This window comes from Vanacampus margaritifer, chromosome 10 (genome assembly GCF_051991255.1).
Source record: "Vanacampus margaritifer isolate UIUO_Vmar chromosome 10, RoL_Vmar_1.0, whole genome shotgun sequence".
NCBI classification, from domain to species: domain Eukaryota; kingdom Metazoa; phylum Chordata; class Actinopteri; order Syngnathiformes; family Syngnathidae; genus Vanacampus; species Vanacampus margaritifer.
In genome coordinates, this window is record NC_135441.1 from 5,225,728 (window position 1) to 5,252,919 (window position 27,192).

At 39.9% G+C, this 27,192-nt stretch overlaps 48 non-coding genes across 48 annotated transcripts; all 48 read left to right on the forward strand.

The window, feature by feature from the left end:
* The first annotated feature begins 2,948 nt into the window (after positions 1-2,948).
* On the forward strand, positions 2,949-3,061 carry LOC144059820 (U5 spliceosomal RNA). Its single transcript, XR_013295810.1, has one exon. It is a non-coding gene; the product is annotated as a U5 spliceosomal RNA (small nuclear RNA).
* A 392-nt stretch (positions 3,062-3,453) lies between these two features.
* Positions 3,454-3,566, forward strand: LOC144059822 (U5 spliceosomal RNA). The gene has a single exon (XR_013295812.1). It is a non-coding gene; the product is annotated as a U5 spliceosomal RNA (small nuclear RNA).
* A 400-nt stretch (positions 3,567-3,966) lies between these two features.
* LOC144059821 (U5 spliceosomal RNA) lies at positions 3,967-4,079 on the forward strand. Its single transcript, XR_013295811.1, has one exon. It is a non-coding gene; the product is annotated as a U5 spliceosomal RNA (small nuclear RNA).
* A 392-nt stretch (positions 4,080-4,471) lies between these two features.
* LOC144059753 (U5 spliceosomal RNA) lies at positions 4,472-4,584 on the forward strand. Its single transcript, XR_013295748.1, has one exon. It is a non-coding gene; the product is annotated as a U5 spliceosomal RNA (small nuclear RNA).
* Positions 4,585-4,979: 395 nt separating this feature from the next.
* On the forward strand, positions 4,980-5,092 carry LOC144059741 (U5 spliceosomal RNA). The gene has a single exon (XR_013295736.1). It is a non-coding gene; the product is annotated as a U5 spliceosomal RNA (small nuclear RNA).
* Positions 5,093-5,487: 395 nt separating this feature from the next.
* On the forward strand, positions 5,488-5,600 carry LOC144059795 (U5 spliceosomal RNA). Its single transcript, XR_013295786.1, has one exon. It is a non-coding gene; the product is annotated as a U5 spliceosomal RNA (small nuclear RNA).
* A 395-nt stretch (positions 5,601-5,995) lies between these two features.
* Positions 5,996-6,107, forward strand: LOC144059726 (U5 spliceosomal RNA). Its single transcript, XR_013295722.1, has one exon. It is a non-coding gene; the product is annotated as a U5 spliceosomal RNA (small nuclear RNA).
* Positions 6,108-6,496: 389 nt separating this feature from the next.
* On the forward strand, positions 6,497-6,611 carry LOC144059818 (U5 spliceosomal RNA). Its single transcript, XR_013295808.1, has one exon. It is a non-coding gene; the product is annotated as a U5 spliceosomal RNA (small nuclear RNA).
* A 400-nt stretch (positions 6,612-7,011) lies between these two features.
* LOC144059800 (U5 spliceosomal RNA) lies at positions 7,012-7,124 on the forward strand. The gene has a single exon (XR_013295791.1). It is a non-coding gene; the product is annotated as a U5 spliceosomal RNA (small nuclear RNA).
* A 392-nt stretch (positions 7,125-7,516) lies between these two features.
* LOC144059819 (U5 spliceosomal RNA) lies at positions 7,517-7,629 on the forward strand. The gene has a single exon (XR_013295809.1). It is a non-coding gene; the product is annotated as a U5 spliceosomal RNA (small nuclear RNA).
* A 395-nt stretch (positions 7,630-8,024) lies between these two features.
* Positions 8,025-8,136, forward strand: LOC144059823 (U5 spliceosomal RNA). Its single transcript, XR_013295813.1, has one exon. It is a non-coding gene; the product is annotated as a U5 spliceosomal RNA (small nuclear RNA).
* Positions 8,137-8,531: 395 nt separating this feature from the next.
* LOC144059781 (U5 spliceosomal RNA) lies at positions 8,532-8,644 on the forward strand. The gene has a single exon (XR_013295773.1). It is a non-coding gene; the product is annotated as a U5 spliceosomal RNA (small nuclear RNA).
* A 396-nt stretch (positions 8,645-9,040) lies between these two features.
* Positions 9,041-9,152, forward strand: LOC144059743 (U5 spliceosomal RNA). Its single transcript, XR_013295738.1, has one exon. It is a non-coding gene; the product is annotated as a U5 spliceosomal RNA (small nuclear RNA).
* A 395-nt stretch (positions 9,153-9,547) lies between these two features.
* LOC144059797 (U5 spliceosomal RNA) lies at positions 9,548-9,660 on the forward strand. The gene has a single exon (XR_013295788.1). It is a non-coding gene; the product is annotated as a U5 spliceosomal RNA (small nuclear RNA).
* A 392-nt stretch (positions 9,661-10,052) lies between these two features.
* On the forward strand, positions 10,053-10,165 carry LOC144059761 (U5 spliceosomal RNA). Its single transcript, XR_013295754.1, has one exon. It is a non-coding gene; the product is annotated as a U5 spliceosomal RNA (small nuclear RNA).
* Positions 10,166-10,565: 400 nt separating this feature from the next.
* Positions 10,566-10,678, forward strand: LOC144059801 (U5 spliceosomal RNA). Its single transcript, XR_013295792.1, has one exon. It is a non-coding gene; the product is annotated as a U5 spliceosomal RNA (small nuclear RNA).
* Positions 10,679-11,070: 392 nt separating this feature from the next.
* On the forward strand, positions 11,071-11,183 carry LOC144059730 (U5 spliceosomal RNA). Its single transcript, XR_013295726.1, has one exon. It is a non-coding gene; the product is annotated as a U5 spliceosomal RNA (small nuclear RNA).
* Positions 11,184-11,578: 395 nt separating this feature from the next.
* Positions 11,579-11,690, forward strand: LOC144059728 (U5 spliceosomal RNA). The gene has a single exon (XR_013295724.1). It is a non-coding gene; the product is annotated as a U5 spliceosomal RNA (small nuclear RNA).
* Positions 11,691-12,085: 395 nt separating this feature from the next.
* On the forward strand, positions 12,086-12,198 carry LOC144059782 (U5 spliceosomal RNA). Its single transcript, XR_013295774.1, has one exon. It is a non-coding gene; the product is annotated as a U5 spliceosomal RNA (small nuclear RNA).
* Positions 12,199-12,594: 396 nt separating this feature from the next.
* On the forward strand, positions 12,595-12,706 carry LOC144059744 (U5 spliceosomal RNA). Its single transcript, XR_013295739.1, has one exon. It is a non-coding gene; the product is annotated as a U5 spliceosomal RNA (small nuclear RNA).
* A 395-nt stretch (positions 12,707-13,101) lies between these two features.
* Positions 13,102-13,214, forward strand: LOC144059798 (U5 spliceosomal RNA). The gene has a single exon (XR_013295789.1). It is a non-coding gene; the product is annotated as a U5 spliceosomal RNA (small nuclear RNA).
* Positions 13,215-13,606: 392 nt separating this feature from the next.
* On the forward strand, positions 13,607-13,719 carry LOC144059762 (U5 spliceosomal RNA). Its single transcript, XR_013295755.1, has one exon. It is a non-coding gene; the product is annotated as a U5 spliceosomal RNA (small nuclear RNA).
* A 400-nt stretch (positions 13,720-14,119) lies between these two features.
* Positions 14,120-14,232, forward strand: LOC144059802 (U5 spliceosomal RNA). Its single transcript, XR_013295793.1, has one exon. It is a non-coding gene; the product is annotated as a U5 spliceosomal RNA (small nuclear RNA).
* A 392-nt stretch (positions 14,233-14,624) lies between these two features.
* Positions 14,625-14,737, forward strand: LOC144059766 (U5 spliceosomal RNA). Its single transcript, XR_013295759.1, has one exon. It is a non-coding gene; the product is annotated as a U5 spliceosomal RNA (small nuclear RNA).
* A 395-nt stretch (positions 14,738-15,132) lies between these two features.
* On the forward strand, positions 15,133-15,245 carry LOC144059724 (U5 spliceosomal RNA). Its single transcript, XR_013295720.1, has one exon. It is a non-coding gene; the product is annotated as a U5 spliceosomal RNA (small nuclear RNA).
* Positions 15,246-15,640: 395 nt separating this feature from the next.
* On the forward strand, positions 15,641-15,752 carry LOC144059824 (U5 spliceosomal RNA). Its single transcript, XR_013295814.1, has one exon. It is a non-coding gene; the product is annotated as a U5 spliceosomal RNA (small nuclear RNA).
* Positions 15,753-16,147: 395 nt separating this feature from the next.
* On the forward strand, positions 16,148-16,260 carry LOC144059783 (U5 spliceosomal RNA). The gene has a single exon (XR_013295775.1). It is a non-coding gene; the product is annotated as a U5 spliceosomal RNA (small nuclear RNA).
* Positions 16,261-16,656: 396 nt separating this feature from the next.
* LOC144059745 (U5 spliceosomal RNA) lies at positions 16,657-16,768 on the forward strand. Its single transcript, XR_013295740.1, has one exon. It is a non-coding gene; the product is annotated as a U5 spliceosomal RNA (small nuclear RNA).
* A 395-nt stretch (positions 16,769-17,163) lies between these two features.
* Positions 17,164-17,276, forward strand: LOC144059813 (U5 spliceosomal RNA). Its single transcript, XR_013295804.1, has one exon. It is a non-coding gene; the product is annotated as a U5 spliceosomal RNA (small nuclear RNA).
* A 392-nt stretch (positions 17,277-17,668) lies between these two features.
* LOC144059763 (U5 spliceosomal RNA) lies at positions 17,669-17,781 on the forward strand. Its single transcript, XR_013295756.1, has one exon. It is a non-coding gene; the product is annotated as a U5 spliceosomal RNA (small nuclear RNA).
* Positions 17,782-18,182: 401 nt separating this feature from the next.
* On the forward strand, positions 18,183-18,294 carry LOC144059729 (U5 spliceosomal RNA). Its single transcript, XR_013295725.1, has one exon. It is a non-coding gene; the product is annotated as a U5 spliceosomal RNA (small nuclear RNA).
* A 395-nt stretch (positions 18,295-18,689) lies between these two features.
* On the forward strand, positions 18,690-18,801 carry LOC144059752 (U5 spliceosomal RNA). The gene has a single exon (XR_013295747.1). It is a non-coding gene; the product is annotated as a U5 spliceosomal RNA (small nuclear RNA).
* Positions 18,802-19,191: 390 nt separating this feature from the next.
* LOC144059808 (U5 spliceosomal RNA) lies at positions 19,192-19,304 on the forward strand. The gene has a single exon (XR_013295799.1). It is a non-coding gene; the product is annotated as a U5 spliceosomal RNA (small nuclear RNA).
* A 400-nt stretch (positions 19,305-19,704) lies between these two features.
* LOC144059736 (U5 spliceosomal RNA) lies at positions 19,705-19,817 on the forward strand. The gene has a single exon (XR_013295732.1). It is a non-coding gene; the product is annotated as a U5 spliceosomal RNA (small nuclear RNA).
* Positions 19,818-20,209: 392 nt separating this feature from the next.
* LOC144059803 (U5 spliceosomal RNA) lies at positions 20,210-20,322 on the forward strand. Its single transcript, XR_013295794.1, has one exon. It is a non-coding gene; the product is annotated as a U5 spliceosomal RNA (small nuclear RNA).
* A 392-nt stretch (positions 20,323-20,714) lies between these two features.
* On the forward strand, positions 20,715-20,827 carry LOC144059778 (U5 spliceosomal RNA). Its single transcript, XR_013295770.1, has one exon. It is a non-coding gene; the product is annotated as a U5 spliceosomal RNA (small nuclear RNA).
* A 395-nt stretch (positions 20,828-21,222) lies between these two features.
* LOC144059784 (U5 spliceosomal RNA) lies at positions 21,223-21,335 on the forward strand. Its single transcript, XR_013295776.1, has one exon. It is a non-coding gene; the product is annotated as a U5 spliceosomal RNA (small nuclear RNA).
* A 395-nt stretch (positions 21,336-21,730) lies between these two features.
* On the forward strand, positions 21,731-21,842 carry LOC144059759 (U5 spliceosomal RNA). The gene has a single exon (XR_013295752.1). It is a non-coding gene; the product is annotated as a U5 spliceosomal RNA (small nuclear RNA).
* Positions 21,843-22,237: 395 nt separating this feature from the next.
* On the forward strand, positions 22,238-22,350 carry LOC144059785 (U5 spliceosomal RNA). Its single transcript, XR_013295777.1, has one exon. It is a non-coding gene; the product is annotated as a U5 spliceosomal RNA (small nuclear RNA).
* Positions 22,351-22,746: 396 nt separating this feature from the next.
* On the forward strand, positions 22,747-22,858 carry LOC144059746 (U5 spliceosomal RNA). Its single transcript, XR_013295741.1, has one exon. It is a non-coding gene; the product is annotated as a U5 spliceosomal RNA (small nuclear RNA).
* A 395-nt stretch (positions 22,859-23,253) lies between these two features.
* LOC144059814 (U5 spliceosomal RNA) lies at positions 23,254-23,366 on the forward strand. Its single transcript, XR_013295805.1, has one exon. It is a non-coding gene; the product is annotated as a U5 spliceosomal RNA (small nuclear RNA).
* Positions 23,367-23,758: 392 nt separating this feature from the next.
* On the forward strand, positions 23,759-23,871 carry LOC144059764 (U5 spliceosomal RNA). Its single transcript, XR_013295757.1, has one exon. It is a non-coding gene; the product is annotated as a U5 spliceosomal RNA (small nuclear RNA).
* Positions 23,872-24,271: 400 nt separating this feature from the next.
* Positions 24,272-24,384, forward strand: LOC144059786 (U5 spliceosomal RNA). The gene has a single exon (XR_013295778.1). It is a non-coding gene; the product is annotated as a U5 spliceosomal RNA (small nuclear RNA).
* Positions 24,385-24,780: 396 nt separating this feature from the next.
* LOC144059731 (U5 spliceosomal RNA) lies at positions 24,781-24,892 on the forward strand. Its single transcript, XR_013295727.1, has one exon. It is a non-coding gene; the product is annotated as a U5 spliceosomal RNA (small nuclear RNA).
* Positions 24,893-25,287: 395 nt separating this feature from the next.
* LOC144059754 (U5 spliceosomal RNA) lies at positions 25,288-25,399 on the forward strand. The gene has a single exon (XR_013295749.1). It is a non-coding gene; the product is annotated as a U5 spliceosomal RNA (small nuclear RNA).
* A 390-nt stretch (positions 25,400-25,789) lies between these two features.
* LOC144059809 (U5 spliceosomal RNA) lies at positions 25,790-25,902 on the forward strand. Its single transcript, XR_013295800.1, has one exon. It is a non-coding gene; the product is annotated as a U5 spliceosomal RNA (small nuclear RNA).
* A 400-nt stretch (positions 25,903-26,302) lies between these two features.
* On the forward strand, positions 26,303-26,415 carry LOC144059737 (U5 spliceosomal RNA). Its single transcript, XR_013295733.1, has one exon. It is a non-coding gene; the product is annotated as a U5 spliceosomal RNA (small nuclear RNA).
* Positions 26,416-26,810: 395 nt separating this feature from the next.
* LOC144059769 (U5 spliceosomal RNA) lies at positions 26,811-26,922 on the forward strand. The gene has a single exon (XR_013295762.1). It is a non-coding gene; the product is annotated as a U5 spliceosomal RNA (small nuclear RNA).
* Positions 26,923-27,192: the final 270 nt, after the last annotated feature.

Sequence of the window (27,192 nt, forward strand, 5' to 3'; positions counted from 1 at the left end):
TTTTTTTTTTTTAATCAGTGCACTATGAGAATGAGCTAAGAGGCATTTGTCTGCAGAATAACTTTTTTTGAGTCAAATTTCCAAATTTGTGATGTACAACACTTAACCTAAAGATACAGTACAAATTATATAATGTTGCAACACACTATATACTCTCCGTATAATAATTTTGTTCCTGCCATTGTAACCCACCCTGGTGGGAGGACCTCATGAGCCTATTTATTCTCTTTTGAAAATTGGAGTGCTGACCTATTTCTTCTTGCATGCAGATGGGGCCTGTGGCCTAGCAGGTAGAGGTGGTTTGTCAGTAACCAGAAGGTCTGCTGTTCAGTTCCCACTCTCTCCAAGTTGTGTCATTGAGCCCTTGGGCAAGACATTTTACACACATTGCCTCTAGTACCACTCATACTGGTGTACGGATGGTGCGAATAATTGGTAGTGGTCGTGTTGCCCAGGGGTGGATTTTAGTGTATGGGACCTGGAAGCTGGCTGCCATATTGGTTGCCCTGTGAGAGTTCAATGCTCGTTTTGTTACCAAATATATTCTCCGCCCTATCCAAAACAGGTGTGACATATCAGTGGTGATTTCTATTCACACGTGAATTTGTACTACAAGCTGGATTGAAGTGAAACCTCAAGCGATCAGAAACCTCAAATAATCAAAGAAAGTTAAATCTTATTTCAGCAAGTGTGACTCTATGACTCTTATGGAAAAAGGTAGACTTTTTTTATGTTAACATTTGTTTCTTTTTTGTAGACATGAGTTAGAGGGTTTGGACAAAAAAAGATGTGTACCACTGGTTTCAAAAAGTGGGATAGGGTGAGTATTGAACTTCCATTTCCAGTAGTTTATTTTTACTGCAAAGTATTTCAACGTTGTTGAAAGTAATTACTATGAAAACCTTGTGGGTTTCCCTCACTTTCACCTGATTTTGTGCCAGTGGAGGCTCTTGTCATAGGAGTTAGATGACAGGCTTATTCAGTCTATCCTGCTGTCACCATTAAGATGTGCTAATAAATAATAAAATGCATACTGCTCTCATTCGACCATGCATGGCTTTACTTTTTTTTTATTAATGGCTTCATCTGGTGCAGTATGTATCCCTTATTGGTGCTACTAACTGTCTTTTTTTTGTCCTCCCTTTCTATGTGGCGATTGATAGAAATGATATGAATTCACCTGCTGAGGACAGCCTGGTGTGTCTGGTTTGCGTGTGTCTAGCAGTCATGTTCTACTGGACCTGTGTTCGCTTCTATCCTGCCCTCCCTCCGCGGCCTACATAATAGCTTTTCCTTAGACAGTCTGCTGTTCTTATCCATCATTTTCTGAAGAGTTTAAATAATAAAAACAAAATCCTTATTAAAAAAAATTGGTTGAATGTCAACAATAATGATGAACATAAACAATCATTTTGATCTGTAGAATTCAGTGCAGGTTCTAGATAAAACCCTTGAAACATAAAAGGGTTCTCAGTGGAACTTTCTATGAAGGTTCTCTATGAAAACCTTGATATATAAAAGGATTCTCAATTGAATTTTCTCTGAAGATTCTTGATGAAACACTTGAAATACTAAAGGGATCTCAGTGGAACTCCCTGTGAAGGTTCTGGATAAAACCCTTGAAAAATCACAGGGTTCTCAGTGGAACTCCCTGTGTGAGATCTAGATGGAACCCTTAAAGGGTTCTTTGTTGAACCTCTCATACAGGGTTCTCGGTGGAACCTTTCACAGATGGTTCTGGGTATAACACATAAACTGCTTTTCCACCAAGAAGCCCAGGACTTTGAGTTCTGGGAAAAGGAAGTTCTTGGTTGTCACACCGCGGTGAGGTTGTCTCGTCTGGGCATTTACTGTCTTGTCATTTCCTGTTTTATTTTGAAAATTCTGACTCCTTTGGTTTCAGGCCACTTGCCCTTCCTCATGTGGTGTCAGTGTCAACCCTGATTCCTGTTTCCCCATTACCCTCATGTGTTAAATGGTCTGCGTCTCCCCTGTCTTGTGCCAAAGTGTTTTTGTCAGAGTCACTATAGCCAGTCACAAACAAAGTCCTCAGCCTTGTTGTCTTGTCTTCTGTGTGAACTTTTGTTTGTAATTTTGTATAGCCACAGTATAGTTTTTGCTTTGTTTGTAGATTAGACATCCTCCCTTTTGGAGCGCCTTTAGTTTAACATTTTATAGCCTTTGTTTGTCCCTCTAAACGAGGAGTTTTATGTTTAATAAACATCTGCCTTGGCGGCAAACTCCTATCTCTGCGCCTGAGTCCTAAATCTGCCACGTCTTGTCATTGGTTGTAAAAGTTCCACAGGTAATTTGTAATTGTGTTTCCACAGCGTCTTAGAGTTCTTGGTAATTTATTCAAATGAGTTTGATGACGTCTGAGTTTGATGAGCCCAGCTGCTGTAAAAACAACACACCCCCATTTGACCAACCAATCAGCCTTGGTCAGTGCAGCCCACCCCCTCAAAGTTCCAGCCTGGCTCAGCAATTCCCAATGGCAAATACATGTTCAAACTTTTGAAATTACCACTCCTGGATTCAAGTCACAAATGGACTTTGGAATTCAAATAGTCCAGGATTTGGCTGTTTATAAGCCATATTGGATTACTAAGATTTAGCTGAGCCATTGCTCAGATGACTGGTGTGGAAATCCAAGTTGTTTAGTAGTTAGGTTTTGATAGAGATACTTATATTGGCTTTGATTCCATGATTGTCGACTGTTCAAAAAAACATTGCGTAATGGACGCCATCCATTCCGCTGGCTCAAAAAGTTAACTGAGCAAGTTCATCCCCCGGATCATACATACAATTTGTTTTCAAACTTGTCAGTCCCTGGGCAACACTGATGTTGAATTTGGTCTGTGACTTCTATCATTCAACACAAAGTGACACCTTGACTGTCAGGGGTATCCGTTAAAGGCTATTTGTTTTTCCGTAGCAGACTCCCAAACACCTCACATTTCTCTTCAAAGTGTACAAATCTTTCGCCTTTTACTAAAGATTTCTGTGGAGTGGGATAGAATGAGTTAATGGCAATTTTTTGTTGCTCTGCTCAGGCAGAGCATCTCTGAATGTTAAAATAAGATCAATCATGTTGCACTACTTTTGGAATTGTACTAAGATTTAGCTGACCCATTGCCAGATTACTGTTGTGGAAATCCACTTTGTACAGTAGTTAGGTTTTGATCGAGATACTTATTTTGGCTTTGATTCCATGATTGTCCACTGTAGAAAAAAACATTGCGAAATGGACGCCATCCATTCCTCTGGCTCGAAAAGCCAATTGAGCAAGTTCATCGCCCGGATCATACATACAATTTTTTAAACTTGTCAGTCCCTGGCCAACGCTGATGTTGAATTTGGTCTGTGACTTCTAGCATTCAACCCAAAGTGACACCTTGATTGTCAGGGGTATCGGTTAAAGGCTATTTGTTTTTCCGTAGCAGACTCCAAAACAGCTCACATTTCTCTTCAAAGCGTACAAATCTTTCGCCTTTTACTAAAGTTTTCCGTGGAGTGGGATAGAATGAGTTAATGGCAATTTTTTGTTGCTCTGCTCAGTCAGAGAGAGCATCTCTGAATGTTAAAAAAAGATCAATCATGTTGCACTCTTTCTGAAGAAGTACTAAGATTAAGCTGACCCATTGCTCAGATGACTGTTGTAGAAATCCAAATTGTACAGTAGTTAGGTTTTGATAGAGATACTTATTTTGGCTTAGATTCCATGATTGTCCACTGTAGAAAAAAACATTGCGTAATGGACGCCATCCATTCCTCTGGCTCGAAAAGCCAATTGAGCAAGTTCATCGCCCAGATCATACATACAATTTGTTTTCAAACTTGTCAGTCCCTGTTCAACGCTGATGTTGAATTTGGTCTGTGACTTCTATCATTCAACACAAAGTGACACCTTGACTGTCAGGGGTATCCGTTAAAGGCTATTTGTTTTTCCGTAGCAGACTCCCAAACACCTCACATTTCTCTTCAAAGTGTACAAATCTTTCGCCTTTTACTAAAGATTTCTGTGGAGTGGGATAGAATGAGTTAATGGCAATTTTTTGTTGCTCTGCTCAGGCAGAGCATCTCTGAATGTTAAAATAAGATCAATCATGTTGCACTACTTTTGGAATTGTACTAAGATTTAGCTGACCCATTGCCAGATGACTGTTGTGGAAATCCACTTTGTACAGTAGTTAGGTTTTGATCGAGATACTTATTTTGGCTTCGATTCCATGATTGTCCACTGTAGAAAAAAACATTGCGAAATGGACGCCATCCATTCCTCTGGCTCGAAAAGCCAATTGAGCAAGTTCATCGCCCGGATCATACATACAATTTTTTAAACTTGTCAGTCCCTGGCCAACGCTGATGTTGAATTTGGTCTGTGACTTCTATCATTCAACACAAAGTGACACCTTGACTGTCAGGGGTATCGGTTAAAGGCTATTTGTTTTTCCGTAGCAGACTCCAAAACAGCTCACATTTCTCTTCAAAGCGTACAAATCTTTCGCCTTTTACTAAAGATTTCCGTGGAGTGGGATAGAATGAGTTAACGGCAATTTTTTGTTGCTCTGCTCAATCAGAGCATCTCTGAATGTTAAAAGAAGATCAAACATGTTGCACTTCTTCTGGAATTGAACTAAGATTTAGCTGACCCATTGCCAGATGACTGTTGTGGAAATCCACTTTGTACAGTAGTTAGGTTTTGATCGAGATACTTATTTTGGCTTTGATTCCATGATGGTCCACTGTAGAAAAAAACATTGCGAAATGGACGCCATCCATTCCTCTGGCTCGAAAAGCCAATTGAGCAAGTTCATCGCCCGGATCATACATACAATTTGTTTTCAAACTTGTCAGTCCCTGGCCAACGCTGATGTTGAATTTGGTCTGTGACTTCTATCATTCAACACAAAGTGACACCTTGACTGTCAGGGGTATCGGTTAAAGGCTATTTGTTTTTCCGTAGCAGACTCCAAAACAGCTCACATTTCTCTTCAAAGCGTACAAATCTTTTGCCTTTTACTAAAGATTTCCGTGGAGTGGGATAGAATGAAATAACGGCAATTTGTTGTTGCTCTGCTCAATCAGAGGATCTCTGAATGTTAAGAGAAGATCAAACATGTTGCACTACTTCTGGAATTGTACTAAGATTTAGCTGACCCATTGCCAGATTACTGTTGTGGAAATCCACTTTGTACAGTAGTTAGGTTTTGATCGAGATACTTATTTTGGCTTTGATTCCATGATTGTCCACTGTAGAAAAAAACATTGCGTAATGGACGCCATCAATTCCTCTGGCTCGAAAAGCCAATTGAGCAAGTTCATCGCCCAGATCATACATACAATTTGTTTTCAAACTTGTCAGTCCCTGTTCAACGCTGATGTTGAATTTGGTCTGTGACTTCTATCATTCAACACAAAGTGACACCTTGACTGTCAGGGGTATCGGTTAAAGGCTATTTGTTTTTCCGTAGCAGACTTCAAAACAGCTCACGTTTCTCTTCAAAGCGTACAAATCTTTCGCCTTTTACTAAAGATTTCCGTGGAGTGGGATAGAATGAGTTAATGGCAATTTTTTGTTGCTCTGCTCAGTCAGAGCATCTCTGAATGTTAAAAGAAGATCAAACTTGTTGCACTCCTTCTGGAATTGTACTATGATTAAGCTGACCCATTGCCAGATGACTGTTGTGGAAATCCACTTTGTACAGTAGTTAGGTTTTGATCGAGATACTTATTTTGGCTTTGATTCCATGATTGTCCACTGTAGAAAAAAACATTGCGTAATGGACGCCATCCATTCCTCTGGCTCGAAAAGCCAATTGAGCAAGTTTATCGCCCGGATCATACATACAATTTGTTTTCAAACTTGTCAGTCCCTGGGCAACGCTGATGTTGAATTTGGTCTGTGACTTCTAGCATTCAACACAAAGTGACACCTTGACTGTCAGGGGTATCGGTTAAAGGCTATTTGTTTTTACGTAGCAGACTCCAAAACAGCTCACATTTCTCTTCAAAGCGTACAAATCTTTCGCCTTTTACTAAAGATTTCGTGGAGTGGGATAGAATGAGTTAACGGCAATTTTTTGTTGCTCTGCTCAGTCAGAGCATCTCTGAATTTTAAAAGAAGATCAAACTTGTTGCACTCCTTCTGGAATTGTACTAAGATTTAGCTGACCCATTGCCAGATGACTGTTGAGGAAATCCACTTTGTACAATAGTTAGGTTTTGAAACATACTTATTTTGGCTTTGATTCCATGATTGTCCACTGTAGAAAAAAGCATTGCGTAATGGACGCCATCAATTCCTCTGGCTCGAAAAGTCAATTGAGCTAGTTCATCGCCCGGATCATACATACAATTTTTCAAACTTGTCAGTTCCTGGGCAACTCTGATGTCGAATTTGGTCTGTGCCTTCTAGCATTCAACCCAAAGTGACACCTTGATTGTCAGGGGTATCGGTTAAAGGCTATTTGTTTTTCCGTAGCAGACTCCAAAACAGCTCACATTTCTCTTCAAAGCGTACAAATCTTTCGCCTTTTACTAAAGATTTCCGTGGAGTGGGATAGAATGAGTTAATGGCAATTTTTTTGTTGCTCTGCTCAGTCAGAGAGAGCATCTCTGAATGTTAAAAAAAGATCAATCATGTTGCACTCTTTCTGAAGAAGTACTAAGATTAAGCTGACCCATTGCTCAGATGACTGTTGTAGAAATCCAAATTGTACAGTAGTTAGGTTTTGATAGAGATACTTATTTTGGCTTAGATTCCATGATTGTCCACTGTAGAAAAAAACATTGCGTAATGGACGCCATCCATTCCTCTGGCTGGAAAAGCCAATTGAGCAAGTTCATCGCCCAGATCATACATACAATTTGTTTTCAAACTTGTCAGTCCCTGTTCAACGCTGATGTTGAATTTGGTCTGTGACTTCTATCATTCAACACAAAGTGACACCTTGACTGTCAGGGGTATCGGTTAAAGGCTATTTGTTTTTCCGTAGCAGACTTCAAAACAGCTCACATTTCTCTTCAAAGCGTACAAATCTTTCGCCTTTTACTAAAGATTTCCGTGGAGTGGGATAGAATGAGTCAATGGCAATTTTTTGTTGCTCTGCTCAGTCAGAGCATCTCTGAATGTTAAAATAATATCAATCATGTTGCTCTTTTTCTGAAGAAGTACTATGATTAAGCTGACCCATTGCCAGATGACTGTTGTGGAAATCCACTTTGTACAGTAGTTAGGTTTTGATCGAGATACTTATTTTGGCTTCGATTCCATGATTGTCCACTGTAGAAAAAAACATTGCGAAATGGACGCCATCCATTCCTCTGGCTCGAAAAGCCAATTGAGCAAGTTCATCGCCCGGATCATACATACAATTTTTTAAACTTGTCAGTCCCTGGCCAACGCTGATGTTGAATTTGGTCTGTGACTTCTATCATTCAACACAAAGTGACACCTTGACTGTCAGGGGAATCGGTTAAAGGCTATTTGTTTTTCCGTAGCAGACTCCAAAACAGCTCACATTTCTCTTCAAAGCGTACAAATCTTTCGCCTTTTACTAAAGATTTCCGTGGAGTGGGATAGAATGAGTTAATGGCAATTTTTTGTTGCTCTGCTCAATCAGAGCATCTCTGAATGTTAAAAAAAGATCAATCATGTTGCACTCTTTCTGAATAAGTATTAAGATTTAGCTGACCCATTGCCAGATGACTGTTGTGGAAATCCACTTTGTACAGTAGTTAGGTTTTGATCGAGATACTTATTTTGGCTTCGATTCCATGATTGTCCACTGTAGAAAAAAACATTGCGAAATGGACGCCATCCATTCCTCTGGCTCGAAAAGCCAATTGAGCAAGTTCATCGCCCGGATCATACATACAATTTGTTTTCAAACTTGTCAGTCCCTGGGCAACGCTGATGTTGAATTTGGTCTGTGACTTCTAGCATTCAACACAAAGTGACACCTTGACTGTCAGGGGTATCGGTTAAAGGCTATTTGTTTTTCCGTAGCAGACTCCAAAACAGCTCACATTTCTCTTCAAAGCGTACAAATCTTTCGCCTTTTACTAAAGATTTCGTGGAGTGGGATAGAATGAGTTAACAGCAATTTTTTGTTGCTCTGCTCAGTCAGAGCATCTCTGAATGTTAAAAGAAGATCAAACATGTTGCACTTCTTCTGGAATTGAACTAAGATTTAGCTGACCCATTGTCAGATGACTGTTGTGGAAATCCACTTTGTACAGTAGTTAGGTTTTGATCGAGATACTTATTTTGGCTTTGATTCCATGATGGTCCACTGTAGAAAAAAACATTGCGAAATGGACGCCATCCATTCCTCTGGCTCGAAAAGCCAATTGAGCAAGTTCATCGCCCGGATCATACATACAATTTGTTTTCAAACTTGTCAGTCCCTGGCCAACGCTGATGTTGAATTTGGTCTGTGACTTCTATCATTCAACACAAAGTGACACCTTGACTGTCAGGGGTATCGGTTAAAGGCTATTTGTTTTTCCGTAGCAGACTCCAAAACAGCTCACATTTCTCTTCAAAGCGTACAAATCTTTCGCCTTTTACTAAAGATTTCCGTGGAGTGGGATAGAATGAGTTAATGGCAATTTTTTGTTGCTCTGCTCAGTCAGAGCATCTCTGAATGTTAAAAAAAGATCAATCATGTTGCACTCTTTCTGAATAAGTATTAAGATTTAGCTGACCCATTGCCAGATGACTGTTGTGGAAATCCACTTTGTACAGTAGTTAGGTTTTGATCGAGATACTTATTTTGGCTTCGATTCCATGATTGTCCACTGTAGAAAAAAACATTGCGAAATGGACGCCATCCATTCCTCTGGCTCGAAAAGCCAATTGAGCAAGTTCATCGCCCGGATCATACATACAATTTGTTTTCAAACTTGTCAGTCCCTGGCCAACGCTGATGTTGAATTTGGTCTGTGACTTCTATCATTCAACACAAAGTGACACCTTGACTGTCAGGGGTATCGGTTAAAGGCTATTTGTTTTTCCGTAGCAGACTCCAAAACAGCTCATATTTCTCTTTAAAGCGTACAAATCTTTTGCCTTTTACTAAAGATTTCCGTGGAGTGGGATTGAATGAAATAACGGCAATTTGTTGTTGCTCTGCTCAATCAGAGGATCTCTGAATGTTAAGAGAAGATCAAACATGTTGCACTACTTCTGGAATTGTACTAAGATTTAGCTGACCCATTGCCAGATTACTGTTGTGGAAATCCACTTTGTACAGTAGTTAGGTTTTGATCGAGATACTTATTTTGGCTTTGATTCCATGATTGTCCACTGTAGAAAAAAACATTGCGTAATGGACGCCATCAATTCCTCTGGCTCGAAAAGCCAATTGAGCAAGTTCATCGCCCAGATCATACATACAATATGTTTTCAAACTTGTCAGTCCCTGTTCAACGCTGATGTTGAATTTGGTCTGTGACTTCTATCATTCAACACAAAGTGACACCTTGACTGTCAGGGGTATCGGTTAAAGGCTATTTGTTTTTCCGTAGCAGACTTCAAAACAGCTCACGTTTCTCTTCAAAGCGTACAAATCTTTCGCCTTTTACTAAAGATTTCCGTGGAGTGGGATAGAATGAGTTAATGGCAATTTTTTGTTGCTCTGCTCAGTCAGAGCATCTCTGAATGTTAAAAGAAGATCAAACTTGTTGCACTCCTTCTGGAATTGTACTATGATTAAGCTGACCCATTGCCAGATGACTGTTGTGGAAATCCACTTTGTACAGTAGTTAGGTTTTGATCGAGATACTTATTTTGGCTTCGATTCCATGATTGTCCACTGTAGAAAAAAACATTGCGAAATGGACGCCATCCATTCCTCTGGCTCGAAAAGCCAATTGAGCAAGTTCATCGCCCGGATCATACATACAATTTTTTAAACTTGTCAGTCCCTGGCCAACGCTGATGTTGAATTTGGTCTGAGACTTCTAGCATTCAACCCAAAGTGACACCTTGATTGTCAGGGGTATCGGTTAAAGGCTATTTGTTTTTCCGTAGCAGACTCCAAAACAGCTCACATTTCTCTTCAAAGCGTACAAATCTTTCGCCTTTTACTTAAGTTTTCCGTGGAGTGGGATAGAATGAGTTAATGGCAATTTTTTGTTGCTCTGCTCAGTCAGAGAGAGCATCTCTGAATGTTAAAAAAAGATCAATCATGTTGCACTCTTTCTGAAGAAGTACTAAGATTAAGCTGACCCATTGCTCAGATGACTGTTGTAGAAATCCAAATTGTACAGTAGTTAGGTTTTGATAGAGATACTTATTTTGGCTTAGATTCCATGATTGTCCACTGTAGAAAAAAACATTGCGTAATGGACGCCATCCATTCCTCTGGCTGGAAAAGCCAATTGAGCAAGTTCATCGCCCAGATCATACATACAATTTGTTTTCAAACTTGTCAGTCCCTGTTCAACGCTGATGTTGAATTTGGTCTGTGACTTCTATCATTCAACACAAAGTGACACCTTGACTGTCAGGGGTATCGGTTAAAGGCTATTTGTTTTTCCGTAGCAGACTTCAAAACAGCTCACATTTCTCTTCAAAGCGTACAAATCTTTCGCCTTTTACTAAAGATTTCCGTGGAGTGGGATAGAATGAGTCAATGGCAATTTTTTGTTGCTCTGCTCAGTCAGAGCATCTCTGAATGTTAAAATAATATCAATCATGTTGCTCTTTTTCTGAAGAAGTACTATGATTAAGCTGACCCATTGCCAGATGACTGTTGTGGAAATCCACTTTGTACAGTAGTTAGGTTTTGATCGAGATACTTATTTTGGCTTCGATTCCATGATTGTCCACTGTAGAAAAAAACATTGCGAAATGGACGCCATCCATTCCTCTGGCTCGAAAAGCCAATTGAGCAAGTTCATCGCCCGGATCATACATACAATTTTTTAAACTTGTCAGTCCCTGGCCAACGCTGATGTTGAATTTGGTCTGTGACTTCTATCATTCAACACAAAGTGACACCTTGACTGTCAGGGGTATCGGTTAAAGGCTATTTGTTTTTCCGTAGCAGACTCCAAAACAGCTCACATTTCTCTTCAAAGCGTACAAATCTTTCGCCTTTTACTAAAGATTTCCGTGGAGTGGGATAGAATGAGTTAATGGCAATTTTTTGTTGCTCTGCTCAATCAGAGCATCTCTGAATGTTAAAAAAAGATCAATCATGTTGCACTCTTTCTGAATAAGTATTAAGATTTAGCTGACCCATTGCCAGATGACTGTTGTGGAAATCCACTTTGTACAGTAGTTAGGTTTTGATCGAGATACTTATTTTGGCTTCGATTCCATGATTGTCCACTGTAGAAAAAAACATTGCGAAATGGACGCCATCCATTCCTCTGGCTCGAAAAGCCAATTGAGCAAGTTCATCGCCCGGATCATACATACAATTTGTTTTCAAACTTGTCAGTCCCTGGGCAACGCTGATGTTGAATTTGGTCTGTGACTTCTAGCATTCAACACAAAGTGACACCTTGACTGTCAGGGGTATCGGTTAAAGGCTATTTGTTTTTCCGTAGCAGACTCCAAAACAGCTCACATTTCTCTTCAAAGCGTACAAATCTTTCGCCTTTTACTAAAGATTTCGTGGAGTGGGATAGAATGAGTTAACAGCAATTTTTTGTTGCTCTACTCAGTCAGAGCATCTCTGAATGTTAAAAGAAGATCAAACATGTTGCACTTCTTCTGGAATTGAACTAAGATTTAGCTGACCCATTGTCAGATGACTGTTGTGGAAATCCACTTTGTACAGTAGTTAGGTTTTGATCGAGATACTTATTTTGGCTTTGATTCCATGATGGTCCACTGTAGAAAAAAACATTGCGAAATGGACGCCATCCATTCCTCTGGCTCGAAAAGCCAATTGAGCAAGTTCATCGCCCGGATCATACATACAATTTGTTTTCAAACTTGTCAGTCCCTGGCCAACGCTGATGTTGAATTTGGTCTGTGACTTCTATCATTCAACACAAAGTGACACCTTGACTGTCAGGGGTATCGGTTAAAGGCTATTTGTTTTTCCGTAGCAGACTCCAAAACAGCTCACATTTCTCTTCAAAGCGTACAAATCTTTCGCCTTTTACTAAAGATTTCCGTGGAGTGGGATAGAATGAGTTAATGGCAATTTTTTGTTGCTCTGCTCAGTCAGAGCATCTCTGAATGTTAAAAAAAGATCAATCATGTTGCACTCTTTCTGAATAAGTATTAAGATTTAGCTGACCCATTGCCAGATGACTGTTGTGGAAATCCACTTTGTACAGTAGTTAGGTTTTGATCGAGATACTTATTTTGGCTTCGATTCCATGATTGTCCACTGTAGAAAAAAACATTGCGAAATGGACGCCATCCATTCCTCTGGCTCGAAAAGCCAATTGAGCAAGTTCATCGCCCGGATCATACATACAATTTGTTTTCAAACTTGTCAGTCCCTGGCCAACGCTGATGTTGAATTTGGTCTGTGACTTCTATCATTCAACACAAAGTGACACCTTGACTGTCAGGGGTATCGGTTAAAGGCTATTTGTTTTTCCGTAGCAGACTCCAAAACAGCTCATATTTCTCTTTAAAGCGTACAAATCTTTTGCCTTTTACTAAAGATTTCCGTGGAGTGGGATTGAATGAAATAACGGCAATTTGTTGTTGCTCTGCTCAATCAGAGGATCTCTGAATGTTAAGAGAAGATCAAACATGTTGCACTACTTCTGGAATTGTACTAAGATTTAGCTGACCCATTGCCAGATTACTGTTGTGGAAATCCACTTTGTACAGTAGTTAGGTTTTGATCGAGATACTTATTTTGGCTTTGATTCCATGATTGTCCACTGTAGAAAAAAACATTGCGTAATGGACGCCATCAATTCCTCTGGCTCGAAAAGCCAATTGAGCAAGTTCATCGCCCAGATCATACATACAATATGTTTTCAAACTTGTCAGTCCCTGTTCAACGCTGATGTTGAATTTGGTCTGTGACTTCTATCATTCAACACAAAGTGACACCTTGACTGTCAGGGGTATCGGTTAAAGGCTATTTGTTTTTCCGTAGCAGACTTCAAAACAGCTCACGTTTCTCTTCAAAGCGTACAAATCTTTCGCCTTTTACTAAAGATTTCCGTGGAGTGGGATAGAATGAGTTAATGGCAATTTTTTGTTGCTCTGCTCAGTCAGAGCATCTCTGAATGTTAAAAGAAGATCAAACTTGTTGCACTCCTTCTGGAATTGTACTATGATTAAGCTGACCCATTGCCAGATGACTGTTGTGGAAATCCACTTTGTACAGTAGTTAGGTTTTGATCGAGATACTTATTTTGGCTTCGATTCCATGATTGTCCACTGTAGAAAAAAACATTGCGAAATGGACGCCATCCATTCCTCTGGCTCGAAAAGCCAATTGAGCAAGTTCATCGCCCGGATCATACATACAATTTTTTAAACTTGTCAGTCCCTGGCCAACGCTGATGTTGAATTTGGTCTGAGACTTCTAGCATTCAACCCAAAGTGACACCTTGATTGTCAGGGGTATCGGTTAAAGGCTATTTGTTTTTCCGTAGCAGACTCCAAAACAGCTCACATTTCTCTTCAAAGCGTACAAATCTTTCGCCTTTTACTTAAGTTTTCCGTGGAGTGGGATAGAATGAGTTAATGGCAATTTTTTGTTGCTCTGCTCAGTCAGAGAGAGCATCTCTGAATGTTAAAAAAAGATCAATCATGTTGCACTCTTTCTGAAGAAGTACTAAGATTAAGCTGACCCATTGCTCAGATGACTGTTGTAGAAATCCAAATTGTACAGTAGTTAGGTTTTGATAGAGATACTTATTTTGGCTTAGATTCCATGATTGTCCACTGTAGAAAAAAACATTGCGTAATGGACGCCATCCATTCCTCTGGCTCGAAAAGCCAATTGAGCAAGTTCATCGCCCAGATCATACATACAATTTGTTTTCAAACTTGTCAGTCCCTGGCCAACGCTGATGTTGAATTTGGTCTGTGACTTCTAGCATTCAACACAAAGTGACACCTTGACTGTCAGGGGTATCGATTAAAGGCTATTTGTTTTTCCGTAGCAGACTTCAAAACAGCTCACATTTCTCTTCAAAGCGTACAAATCTTTCGCCTTTTACTAAAGATTTCCGTGGAGTGGGATAGAATGAGTCAATGGCAATTTTTTGTTGCTCTGCTCAGTCAGAGCATCTCTGAATGTTAAAATAATATCAATCATGTTGCTCTTTTTCTGAAGAAGTACTATGATTAAGCTGACCCATTGCCAGATGACTGTTGTGGAAATCCACTTTGTACAGTAGTTAGGTTTTGATCGAGATACTTATTTTGGCTTCGATTCCATGATTGTCCACTGTAGAAAAAAACATTGCGAAATGGACGCCATCCATTCCTCTGGCTCGAAAAGCCAATTGAGCAAGTTCATCGCCCGGATCATACATACAATTTTTTAAACTTGTCAGTCCCTGGCCAACGCTGATGTTGAATTTGGTCTGTGACTTCTATCATTCAACACAAAGTGACACCTTGACTGTCAGGGGTATCGGTTAAAGGCTATTTGTTTTTCCGTAGCAGACTCCAAAACAGCTCACATTTCTCTTCAAAGCGTACAAATCTTTCGCCTTTTACTAAAGATTTCCGTGGAGTGGGATAGAATGAGTTAACGGCAATTTTTTGTTGCTCTGCTCAATCAGAGCATTTCTGAATGTTAAAAGAAGATCAAACATGTTGCACTTCTTCTGGAATTGAACTAAGATTTAGCTGACCCATTGCCAGATGACTGTTGTGGAAATCCACTTTGTACAGTAGTTAGGTTTTGATCGAGATACTTATTTTGGCTTTGATTCCATGATGGTCCACTGTAGAAAAAAACATTGCGAAATGGACGCCATCCATTCCTCTGGCTCGAAAAGCCAATTGAGCAAGTTCATCGCCCGGATCATACATACAATTTGTTTTCAAACTTGTCAGTCCCTGGCCAACGCTGATGTTGAATTTGGTCTGTGACTTCTATCATTCAACACAAAGTGACACCTTGACTGTCAGGGGTATCGGTTAAAGGCTATTTGTTTTTCCGTAGCAGATTCCAAAACAGCTCACATTTCTCTTCAAATCGTACAAATCTTTCGCCTTTTACTAAAGATTTCCGTGGAGTGGGATAGAATGAGTTAATGGCAATTTTTTGTTGCTCTGCTCAGTCAGAGCATCTCTGAATGTTAAAAAAAGATCAATCATGTTGCACTCTTTCTGAATAAGTATTAAGATTTAGCTGACCCATTGCCAGATGACTGTTGTGGAAATCCACTTTGTACAGTAGTTAGGTTTTGATCGAGATACTTATTTTGGCTTCGATTCCATGATTGTCCACTGTAGAAAAAAACATTGCGAAATGGACGCCATCCATTCCTCTGGCTCGAAAAGCCAATTGAGCAAGTTCATCGCCCGGATCATACATACAATTTGTTTTCAAACTTGTCAGTCCCTGGGCAACGCTGATGTTGAATTTGGTCTGTGACTTCTAGCATTCAACACAAAGTGACACCTTGACTGTCAGGGGTATCGGTTAAAGGCTATTTGTTTTTCCGTAGCAGACTCCAAAACAGCTCACATTTCTCTTCAAAGCGTACAAATCTTTCGCCTTTTACTAAAGATTTCGTGGAGTGGGATAGAATGAGTTAACAGCAATTTTTTGTTGCTCTGCTCAGTCAGAGCATCTCTGAATGTTAAAAGAAGATCAAACATGTTGCACTTCTTCTGGAATTGAACTAAGATTTAGCTGACCCATTGTCAGATGACTGTTGTGGAAATCCACTTTGTACAGTAGTTAGGTTTTGATCGAGATACTTATTTTGGCTTTGATTCCATGATGGTCCACTGTAGAAAAAAACATTGCGAAATGGACGCCATCCATTCCTCTGGCTCGAAAAGCCAATTGAGCAAGTTCATCGCCCGGATCATACATACAATTTGTTTTCAAACTTGTCAGTCCCTGGCCAACGCTGATGTTGAATTTGGTCTGTGACTTCTATCATTCAACACAAAGTGACACCTTGACTGTCAGGGGTATCGGTTAAAGGCTATTTGTTTTTCCGTAGCAGACTCCAAAACAGCTCACATTTCTCTTCAAAGCGTACAAATCTTTCGCCTTTTACTAAAGATTTCCGTGGAGTGGGATAGAATGAGTTAATGGCAATTTTTTGTTGCTCTGCTCAGTCAGAGCATCTCTGAATGTTAAAAAAAGATCAATCATGTTGCACTCTTTCTGAGTAAGTATTAAGATTTAGCTGACCCATTGCCAGATGACTGTTGTGGAAATCCACTTTGTACAGTAGTTAGGTTTTGATCGAGATACTTATTTTGGCTTCGATTCCATGATTGTCCACTGTAGAAAAAAACATTGCGAAATGGACGCCATCCATTCCTCTGGCTCGAAAAGCCAATTGAGCAAGTTCATCGCCCGGATCATACATACAATTTGTTTTCAAACTTGTCAGTCCCTGGCCAACGCTGATGTTGAATTTGGTCTGTGACTTCTATCATTCAACACAAAGTGACACCTTGACTGTCAGGGGTATCGGTTAAAGGCTATTTGTTTTTCCGTAGCAGACTCCAAAACAGCTCATATTTCTCTTTAAAGCGTACAAATCTTTTGCCTTTTACTAAAGATTTCCGTGGAGTGGGATTGAATGAAATAACGGCAATTTGTTGTTGCTCTGCTCAATCAGAGGATCTCTGAATGTTAAGAGAAGATCAAACATGTTGCACTACTTCTGGAATTGTACTAAGATTTAGCTGACCCATTGCCAGATTACTGTTGTGGAAATCCACTTTGTACAGTAGTTAGGTTTTGATCGAGATACTTATTTTGGCTTTGATTCCATGATTGTCCACTGTAGAAAAAAACATTGCGTAATGGACGCCATCAATTCCTCTGGCTCGAAAAGCCAATTGAGCAAGTTCATCGCCCAGATCATACATACAATTTGTTTTCAAACTTGTCAGTCCCTGTTCAACGCTGATGTTGAATTTGGTCTGTGACTTCTATCATTCAACACAAAGTGACACCTTGACTGTCAGGGGTATCGGTTAAAGGCTATTTGTTTTTCCGTAGCAGACTTCAAAACAGCTCACGTTTCTCTTCAAAGCGTACAAATCTTTCACCTTTTACTAAAGATTTCCGTGGAGTGGGATAGAATGAGTTAATGGCAATTTTTTGTTGCTCTGCTCAGTCAGAGCATCTCTGAATGTTAAAAGAAGATCAAACTTGTTGCACTCCTTCTGGAATTGTACTATGATTAAGCTGACCCATTGCCAGATGACTGTTGTGGAAATCCACTTTGTACAGTAGTTAGGTTTTGATCGAGATACTTATTTTGGCTTCGATTCCATGATTGTCCACTGTAGAAAAAAACATTGCGAAATGGACGCCATCCATTCCTCTGGCTCGAAAAGCCAATTGAGCAAGTTCATCGCCCGGATCATACATACAATTTTTTAAACTTGTCAGTCCCTGGCCAACGCTGATGTTGAATTTGGTCTGTGACTTCTAGCATTCAACCCAAAGTGACACCTTGATTGTCAGGGGTATCGGTTAAAGGCTATTTGTTTTTCCGTAGCAGACTCCAAAACAGCTCACATTTCTCTTCAAAGCGTACAAATCTTTCGCCTTTTACTTAAGTTTTCCGTGGAGTGGGATAGAATGAGTTAATGGCAATTTTTTGTTGCTCTGCTCAGTCAGAGAGAGCATCTCTGAATGTTAAAAAAAGATCAATCATGTTGCACTCTTTCTGAAGAAGTACTAAGATTAAGCTGACCCATTGCTCAGATGACTGTTGTAGAAATCCAAATTGTACAGTAGTTAGGTTTTGATAGAGATACTTATTTTGGCTTAGATTCCATGATTGTCCACTGTAGAAAAAAACATTGCGAAATGGACGCCATCCATTCCTCTGGCTCGAAAAGCCAATTGAGCAAGTTCATCGCCCGGATCATACATACAATTTGTTTTCAAACTTGTCAGTCCCTGGCCAACGCTGATGTTGAATTTGGTCTGTGACTTCTATCATTCAACACAAAGTGACACCTTGACTGTCAGGGGTATCGGTTAAAGGCTATTTGTTTTTCCGTAGCAGACTCCAAAACAGCTCATATTTCTCTTTAAAGCGTACAAATCTTTTGCCTTTTACTAAAGATTTCCGTGGAGTGGGATAGAATGAAATAACGGCAATTTGTTGTTGCTCTGCTCAATCAGAGGATCTCTGAATGTTAAGAGAAGATCAAACATGTTGCACTACTTCTGGAATTGTACTAAGATTTAGCTGACCCATTGCCAGATTACTGTTGTGGAAATCCACTTTGTACAGTAGTTAGGTTTTGATCGAGATACTTATTTTGGCTTTGATTCCATGATTGTCCACTGTAGAAAAAAACATTGCGAAATGGACGCCATCCATTCCTCTGGCTCGAAAAGCCAATTGAGCAAGTTCATCGCCCGGATCATACATACAATTTGTTTTCAAACTTGTCAGTCCCTGGGCAACGCTGATGTTGAATTTGGTCTGTGACTTCTAGCATTCAACACAAAGTGACACCTTGACTGTCAGGGGTATCGGTTAAAGGCTATTTGTTTTTCCGTAGCAGACTCCAAAACAGCTCACATTTCTCTTCAAAGCGTACAAATCTTTCGCCCTTTACTAAAGATTTCGTGGAGTGGGATAGAATGAGTTAACGGCAATTTTTTGTTGCTCTGCTCAGTCAGAGCATCTCTGAATGTTAAAAGAAGATCAAACTTGTTGCACTCCTTCTGGAATTGTACTAAGATTTAGCTGACCCATTGCCAGATGACTGTTGAGGAAATCCACTTTGTACAATAGTTAGGTTTTGAAACATACTTATTTTGGCTTTGATTCCATGATTGTCCACTGTAGAAAAAAACATTGCGTAATGGACGCCATCAATTCCTCTGGCTCGAAAAGTCAATTGAGCTAGTTCATCGCCCGGATCATACATACAATTTTTCAAACTTGTCAGTTCCTGGGCAACTCTGATGTCGAATTTGGTCTGTGCCTTCTAGCATTCAACCCAAAGTGACACCTTGATTGTCAGGGGTATCGGTTAAAGGCTATTTGTTTTTCCGTAGCAGACTCCAAAACAGCTCACATTTCTCTTCAAAGCGTACAAATCTTTCGCCTTTTACTAAAGATTTCCGTGGAGTGGGATAGAATGAGTTAATGGCAATTTTTTGTTGCTCTGCTCAGTCAGAGAGAGCATCTCTGAATGTTAAAAAAAGATCAATCATGTTGCACTCTTTCTGAAGAAGTACTAAGATTAAGCTGACCCATTGCTCAGATGACTGTTGTAGAAATCCAAATTGTACAGTAGTTAGGTTTTGATAGAGATACTTATTTTGGCTTAGATTCCATGATTGTCCACTGTAGAAAAAAACATTGCGTAATGGACGCCATCCATTCCTCTGGCTGGAAAAGCCAATTGAGCAAGTTCATCGCCCAGATCATACATACAATTTGTTTTCAAACTTGTCAGTCCCTGTTCAACGCTGATGTTGAATTTGGTCTGTGACTTCTATCATTCAACACAAAGTGACACCTTGACTGTCAGGGGTATCGGTTAAAGGCTATTTGTTTTTCCGTAGCAGACTTCAAAACAGCTCACATTTCTCTTCAAAGCGTACAAATCTTTAACCTTTTACTAAAGATTTCTGTGGAGTGGGATAGAATGAGTTAATGGCAATTTTTTGTTGCTCTGCTCAGTCAGAGCATCTCTGAATGTTAAAAGAAGATCAAACTTGTTGCACTCCTTCTGGAATTGTACTATGATTAAGCTGACCCATTGCCAGATGACTGTTGTGGAAATCCACTTTGTACAGTAGTTAGGTTTTGATCGAGATACTTATTTTGGCTTCGATTCCATGATTGTCCACTGTAGAAAAAAACATTGCGAAATGGACGCCATCCATTCCTCTGGCTCGAAAAGCCAATTGAGCAAGTTCATCGCCCGGATCATACATACAATTTTTTAAACTTGTCAGTCCCTGGCCAACGCTGATGTTGAATTTGGTCTGTGACTTCTAGCATTCAACCCAAAGTGACACCTTGATTGTCAGGGGTATCGGTTAAAGGCTATTTGTTTTTCCGTAGCAGACTCCAAAACAGCTCACATTTCTCTTCAAAGCGTACAAATCTTTCGCCTTTTACTAAAGATTTCCGTGGAGTGGGATAGAATGAGTCAATGGCAATTTTTTGTTGCTCTGCTCAGTCAGAGCATCTCAGAATGTTAAAATAATATCAATCATGTTGCTCTTTTTCTGAAGAAGTACTATGATTAAGCTGACCCATTGCCAGATGACTGTTGTGGAAATCCACTTTGTACAGTAGTTAGGTTTTGATCGAGATACTTATTTTGGCTTCGATTCCATGATTGTCCACTGTAGAAAAAAACATTGCGAAATGGACGCCATCCATTCCTCTGGCTCGAAAAGCCAATTGAGCAAGTTCATCGCCCGGATCATACATACAATTTTTTAAACTTGTCAGTCCCTGGCCAACGCTGATGTTGAATTTGGTCTGTGACTTCTATCATTCAACACAAAGTGACACCTTGACTGTCAGGGGTATCGGTTAAAGGCTATTTGTTTTTCCGTAGCAGACTCCAAAACAGCTCACATTTCTCTTCAAAGCGTACAAATCTTTCGCCTTTTACTAAAGATTTCCGTGGAGTGGGATAGAATGAGTTAACGGCAATTTTTTGTTGCTCTGCTCAATCAGAGCATCTCTGAATGTTAAAAGAAGATCAAACATGTTGCACTTCTTCTGGAATTGAACTAAGATTTAGCTGACCCATTGCCAGATGACTGTTGTGGAAATCCACTTTGTACAGTAGTTAGGTTTTGATCGAGATACTTATTTTGGCTTTGATTCCATGATGGTCCACTGTAGAAAAAAACATTGCGAAATGGACGCCATCCATTCCTCTGGCTCGAAAAGCCAATTGAGCAAGTTCATCGCCCGGATCATACATACAATTTGTTTTCAAACTTGTCAGTCCCTGGCCAACGCTGATGTTGAATTTGGTCTGTGACTTCTATCATTCAACACAAAGTGACACCTTGACTGTCAGGGGTATCGGTTAAAGGCTATTTGTTTTTCCGTAGCAGATTCCAAAACAGCTCACATTTCTCTTCAAATCGTACAAATCTTTCGCCTTTTACTAAAGATTTCCGTGGAGTGGGATAGAATGAGTTAATGGCAATTTTTTGTTGCTCTGCTCAGTCAGAGCATCTCTGAATGTTAAAAAAAGATCAATCATGTTGCACTCTTTCTGAATAAGTATTAAGATTTAGCTGACCCATTGCCAGATGACTGTTGTGGAAATCCACTTTGTACAGTAGTTAGGTTTTGATCGAGATACTTATTTTGGCTTCGATTCCATGATTGTCCACTGTAGAAAAAAACATTGCGAAATGGACGCCATCCATTCCTCTGGCTCGAAAAGCCAATTGAGCAAGTTCATCGCCCGGATCATACATACAATTTGTTTTCAAACTTGTCAGTCCCTGGGCAACGCTGATGTTGAATTTGGTCTGTGACTTCTAGCATTCAACACAAAGTGACACCTTGACTGTCAGGGGTATCGGTTAAAGGCTATTTGTTTTTCCGTAGCAGACTCCAAAACAGCTCACATTTCTCTTCAAAGCGTACAAATCTTTCGCCTTGTACTAAAGATTTCGTGGAGTGGGATAGAATGAGTTAACAGCAATTTTTTGTTGCTCTGCTCAGTCAGAGCATCTCTGAATGTTAAAAGAAGATCAAACATGTTGCACTTCTTCTGGAATTGAACTAAGATTTAGCTGACCCATTGTCAGATGACTGTTGTGGAAATCCACTTTGTACAGTAGTTAGGTTTTGATCGAGATACTTATTTTGGCTTTGATTCCATGATGGTCCACTGTAGAAAAAAACATTGCGAAATGGACGCCATCCATTCCTCTGGCTCGAAAAGCCAATTGAGCAAGTTCATCGCCCGGATCATACATACAATTTGTTTTCAAACTTGTCAGTCCCTGGCCAACGCTGATGTTGAATTTGGTCTGTGACTTCTATCATTCAACACAAAGTGACACCTTGACTGTCAGGGGTATCGGTTAAAGGCTATTTGTTTTTCCGTAGCAGACTCCAAAACAGCTCACATTTCTCTTCAAAGCGTACAAATCTTTCGCCTTTTACTAAAGATTTCCGTGGAGTGGGATAGAATGAGTTAATGGCAATTTTTTGTTGCTCTGCTCAGTCAGAGCATCTCTGAATGTTAAAAAAAGATCAATCATGTTGCACTCTTTCTGAGTAAGTATTAAGATTTAGCTGACCCATTGCCAGATGACTGTTGTGGAAATCCACTTTGTACAGTAGTTAGGTTTTGATCGAGATACTTATTTTGGCTTCGATTCCATGATTGTCCACTGTAGAAAAAAACATTGCGAAATGGACGCCATCCATTCCTCTGGCTCGAAAAGCCAATTGAGCAAGTTCATCGCCCGGATCATACATACAATTTGTTTTCAAACTTGTCAGTCCCTGGCCAACGCTGATGTTGAATTTGGTCTGTGACTTCTATCATTCAACACAAAGTGACACCTTGACTGTCAGGGGTATCGGTTAAAGGCTATTTGTTTTTCCGTAGCAGACTCCAAAAGAGCTCATATTTCTCTTTAAAGCGTACAAATCTTTTGCCTTTTACTAAAGATTTCCGTGGAGTGGGATTGAATGAAATAACGGCAATTTGTTGTTGCTCTGCTCAATCAGAGGATCTCTGAATGTTAAGAGAAGATCAAACATGTTGCACTACTTCTGGAATTGTACTAAGATTTAGCTGACCCATTGCCAGATTACTGTTGTGGAAATCCACTTTGTACAGTAGTTAGGTTTTGATCGAGATACTTATTTTGGCTTTGATTCCATGATTGTCCACTGTAGAAAAAAACATTGCGTAATGGACGCCATCAATTCCTCTGGCTCGAAAAGCCAATTGAGCAAGTTCATCGCCCAGATCATACATACAATTTGTTTTCAAACTTGTCAGTCCCTGTTCAACGCTGATGTTGAATTTGGTCTGTGACTTCTATCATTCAACACAAAGTGACACCTTGACTGTCAGGGGTATCGGTTAAAGGCTATTTGTTTTTCCGTAGCAGACTTCAAAACAGCTCACGTTTCTCTTCAAAGCGTACAAATCTTTCACCTTTTACTAAAGATTTCCGTGGAGTGGGATAGAATGAGTTAATGGCAATTTTTTGTTGCTCTGCTCAGTCAGAGCATCTCTGAATGTTAAAAGAAGATCAAACTTGTTGCACTCCTTCTGGAATTGTACTATGATTAAGCTGACCCATTGCCAGATGACTGTTGTGGAAATCCACTTTGTACAGTAGTTAGGTTTTGATCGAGATACTTATTTTGGCTTCGATTCCATGATTGTCCACTGTAGAAAAAAACATTGCGAAATGGACGCCATCCATTCCTCTGGCTCGAAAAGCCAATTGAGCAAGTTCATCGCCCGGATCATACATACAATTTTTTAAACTTGTCAGTCCCTGGCCAACGCTGATGTTGAATTTGGTCTGTGACTTCTAGCATTCAACCCAAAGTGACACCTTGATTGTCAGGGGTATCGGTTAAAGGCTATTTGTTTTTCCGTAGCAGACTCCAAAACAGCTCACATTTCTCTTCAAAGCGTACAAATCTTTCGCCTTTTACTTAAGTTTTCCGTGGAGTGGGATAGAATGAGTTAATGGCAATTTTTTGTTGCTCTGCTCAGTCAGAGAGAGCATCTCTGAATGTTAAAAAAAGATCAATCATGTTGCACTCTTTCTGAAGAAGTACTAAGATTAAGCTGACCCATTGCTCAGATGACTGTTGTAGAAATCCAAATTGTACAGTAGTTAGGTTTTGATAGAGATACTTATTTTGGCTTAGATTCCATGATTGTCCACTGTAGAAAAAAACATTGCGTAATGGACGCCATCCATTCCTCTGGCTCGAAAAGCCAATTGAGCAAGTTCATCGCCCAGATCATACATACAATTTGTTTTCAAACTTGTCAGTCCCTGGCCAACGCTGATGTTGAATTTGGTCTGTGACTTCTATCATTCAACACAAAGTGACACCTTGACTGTCAGGGGTATCGGTTAAAGGCTATTTGTTTTTCCGTAGCAGACTCCAAAACAGCTCACATTTCTCTTCAAAGCGTACAAATCTTTCGCCTTTTACTAAAGATTTCCGTGGAGTGGGATAGAATGAGTTAATGGCAATTTTTTGTTGCTCTGCTCAGTCAGAGCATCTCTGAATGTTAAAAAAAGATCAATCATGTTGCACTCTTTCTGAATAAGTATTAAGATTTAGCTGACCCATTGCCAGATGACTGTTGTGGAAATCCACTTTGTACAGTAGTTAGGTTTTGATCGAGATACTTATTTTGGCTTCGATTCCATGATTGTCCACTGTAGAAAAAAACATTGCGAAATGGACGCCATCCATTCCTCTGGCTCGAAAAGCCAATTGAGCAAGTTCATCGCCCGGATCATACATACAATTTGTTTTCAAACTTGTCAGTCCCTGGCCAACGCTGATGTTGAATTTGGTCTGTGACTTCTATCATTCAACACAAAGTGACACCTTGACTGTCAGGGGTATCGGTTAAAGGCTATTTGTTTTTCCGTAGCAGACTCCAAAACAGCTCATATTTCTCTTTAAAGCGTACAAATCTTTTGCCTTTTACTAAAGATTTCCGTGGAGTGGGATAGAATGAAATAACGGCAATTTGTTGTTGCTCTGCTCAATCAGAGGATCTCTGAATGTTAAGAGAAGATCAAACATGTTGCACTACTTCTGGAATTGTACTAAGATTTAGCTGACCCATTGCCAGATTACTGTTGTGGAAATCCACTTTGTACAGTAGTTAGGTTTTGATCGAGATACTTATTTTGGCTTTGATTCCATGATTGTCCACTGTAGAAAAAAACATTGCGTAATGGACGCCATCCATTCCTCTGGCTCGAAAAGCCAATTGAGCAAGTTCATCGCCCGGATCATACATACAATTTGTTTTCAAACTTGTCAGTCCCTGGGCAACGCTGATGTTGAATTTGGTCTGTGACTTCTAGCATTCAACACAAAGTGACACCTTGACTGTCAGGGGTATCGGTTAAAGGCTATTTGTTTTTCCGTAGCAGACTCCAAAACAGCTCACATTTCTCTTCAAAGCGTACAAATCTTTCGCCCTTTACTAAAGATTTCGTGGAGTGGGATAGAATGAGTTAACGGCAATTTTTTGTTGCTCTGCTCAGTCAGAGCATCTCTGAATGTTAAAAGAAGATCAAACTTGTTGCACTCCTTCTGGAATTGTACTAAGATTTAGCTGACCCATTGCCAGATGACTGTTGAGGAAATCCACTTTGTACAATAGTTAGGTTTTGAAACATACTTATTTTGGCTTTGATTCCATGATTGTCCACTGTAGAAAAAAACATTGCGTAATGGACGCCATCAATTCCTCTGGCTCGAAAAGTCAATTGAGCTAGTTCATCGCCCGGATCATACATACAATTTTTCAAACTTGTCAGTTCCTGGGCAACTCTGATGTCGAATTTGGTCTGTGCCTTCTAGCATTCAACCCAAAGTGACACCTTGATTGTCAGGGGTATCGGTTAAAGGCTATTTGTTTTTCCGTAGCAGACTCCAAAACAGCTCACATTTCTCTTCAAAGCGTACAAATCTTTCGCCTTTTACTAAAGATTTCCGTGGAGTGGGATAGAATGAGTTAATGGCAATTTTTTGTTGCTCTGCTCAGTCAGAGAGAGCATCTCTGAATGTTAAAAAAAGATCAATCATGTTGCACTCTTTCTGAAGAAGTACTAAGATTAAGCTGACCCATTGCTCAGATGACTGTTGTAGAAATCCAAATTGTACAGTAGTTAGGTTTTGATAGAGATACTTATTTTGGCTTAGATTCCATGATTGTCCACTGTAGAAAAAAACATTGCGTAATGGACGCCATCCATTCCTCTGGCTGGAAAAGCCAATTGAGCAAGTTCATCGCCCAGATCATACATACAATTTGTTTTCAAACTTGTCAGTCCCTGTTCAACGCTGATGTTGAATTTGGTCTGTGACTTCTATCATTCAACACAAAGTGACACCTTGACTGTCAGGGGTATCGGTTAAAGGCTATTTGTTTTTCCGTAGCAGACTTCAAAACAGCTCACATTTCTCTTCAAAGCGTACAAATCTTTAACCTTTTACTAAAGATTTCTGTGGAGTGGGATAGAATGAGTTAATGGCAATTTTTTGTTGCTCTGCTCAGTCAGAGCATCTCTGAATGTTAAAAGAAGATCAAACTTGTTGCACTCCTTCTGGAATTGTACTATGATTAAGCTGACCCATTGCCAGATGACTGTTGTGGAAATCCACTTTGTACAGTAGTTAGGTTTTGATCGAGATACTTATTTTGGCTTCGATTCCATGATTGTCCACTGTAGAAAAAAACATTGCGTAATGGACGCCATCCATTCCTCTGGCTCGAAAAGCCAATTGAGCAAGTTCATCGCCCGGATCATACATACAATTTGTTTTCAAACTTGTCAGTCCCTGGGCAACGCTGATGTTGAATTTGGTCTGTGACTTCTAGCATTCAACACAAAGTGACACCTTGACTGTCAGGTGTATCGGTTAAAGGCTATTTGTTTTTCCGTAGCAGACTCCAAAACAGCTCACATTTCTCTTCGAAGCGTACAAATCTTTCGCCTTTTACTAAACATTTCGTGGAGTGGGATAGAATGAGTTAACGGCAATTTTTTGTTGCTCTGCTCAGTCAGAGCATCTCTGAATGTTAAAAGAAGATCAAACATGTTGCACTTCTTCTGGAATTGAACTAAGATTTAGCTGACCCATTGCCAGATGACTGTTGTGGAAATCCACTTTGTACAGTAGTTAGGTTTTGATCGAGATACTTATTTTGGCTTTGATTCCATGATGGTCCACTGTAGAAAAAAACATTGCGAAATGGACGCCATCCATTCCTCTGGCTCGAAAAGCCAATTGAGCAAGTTCATCGCCCGGATCATACATACAATTTGTTTTCAAACTTGT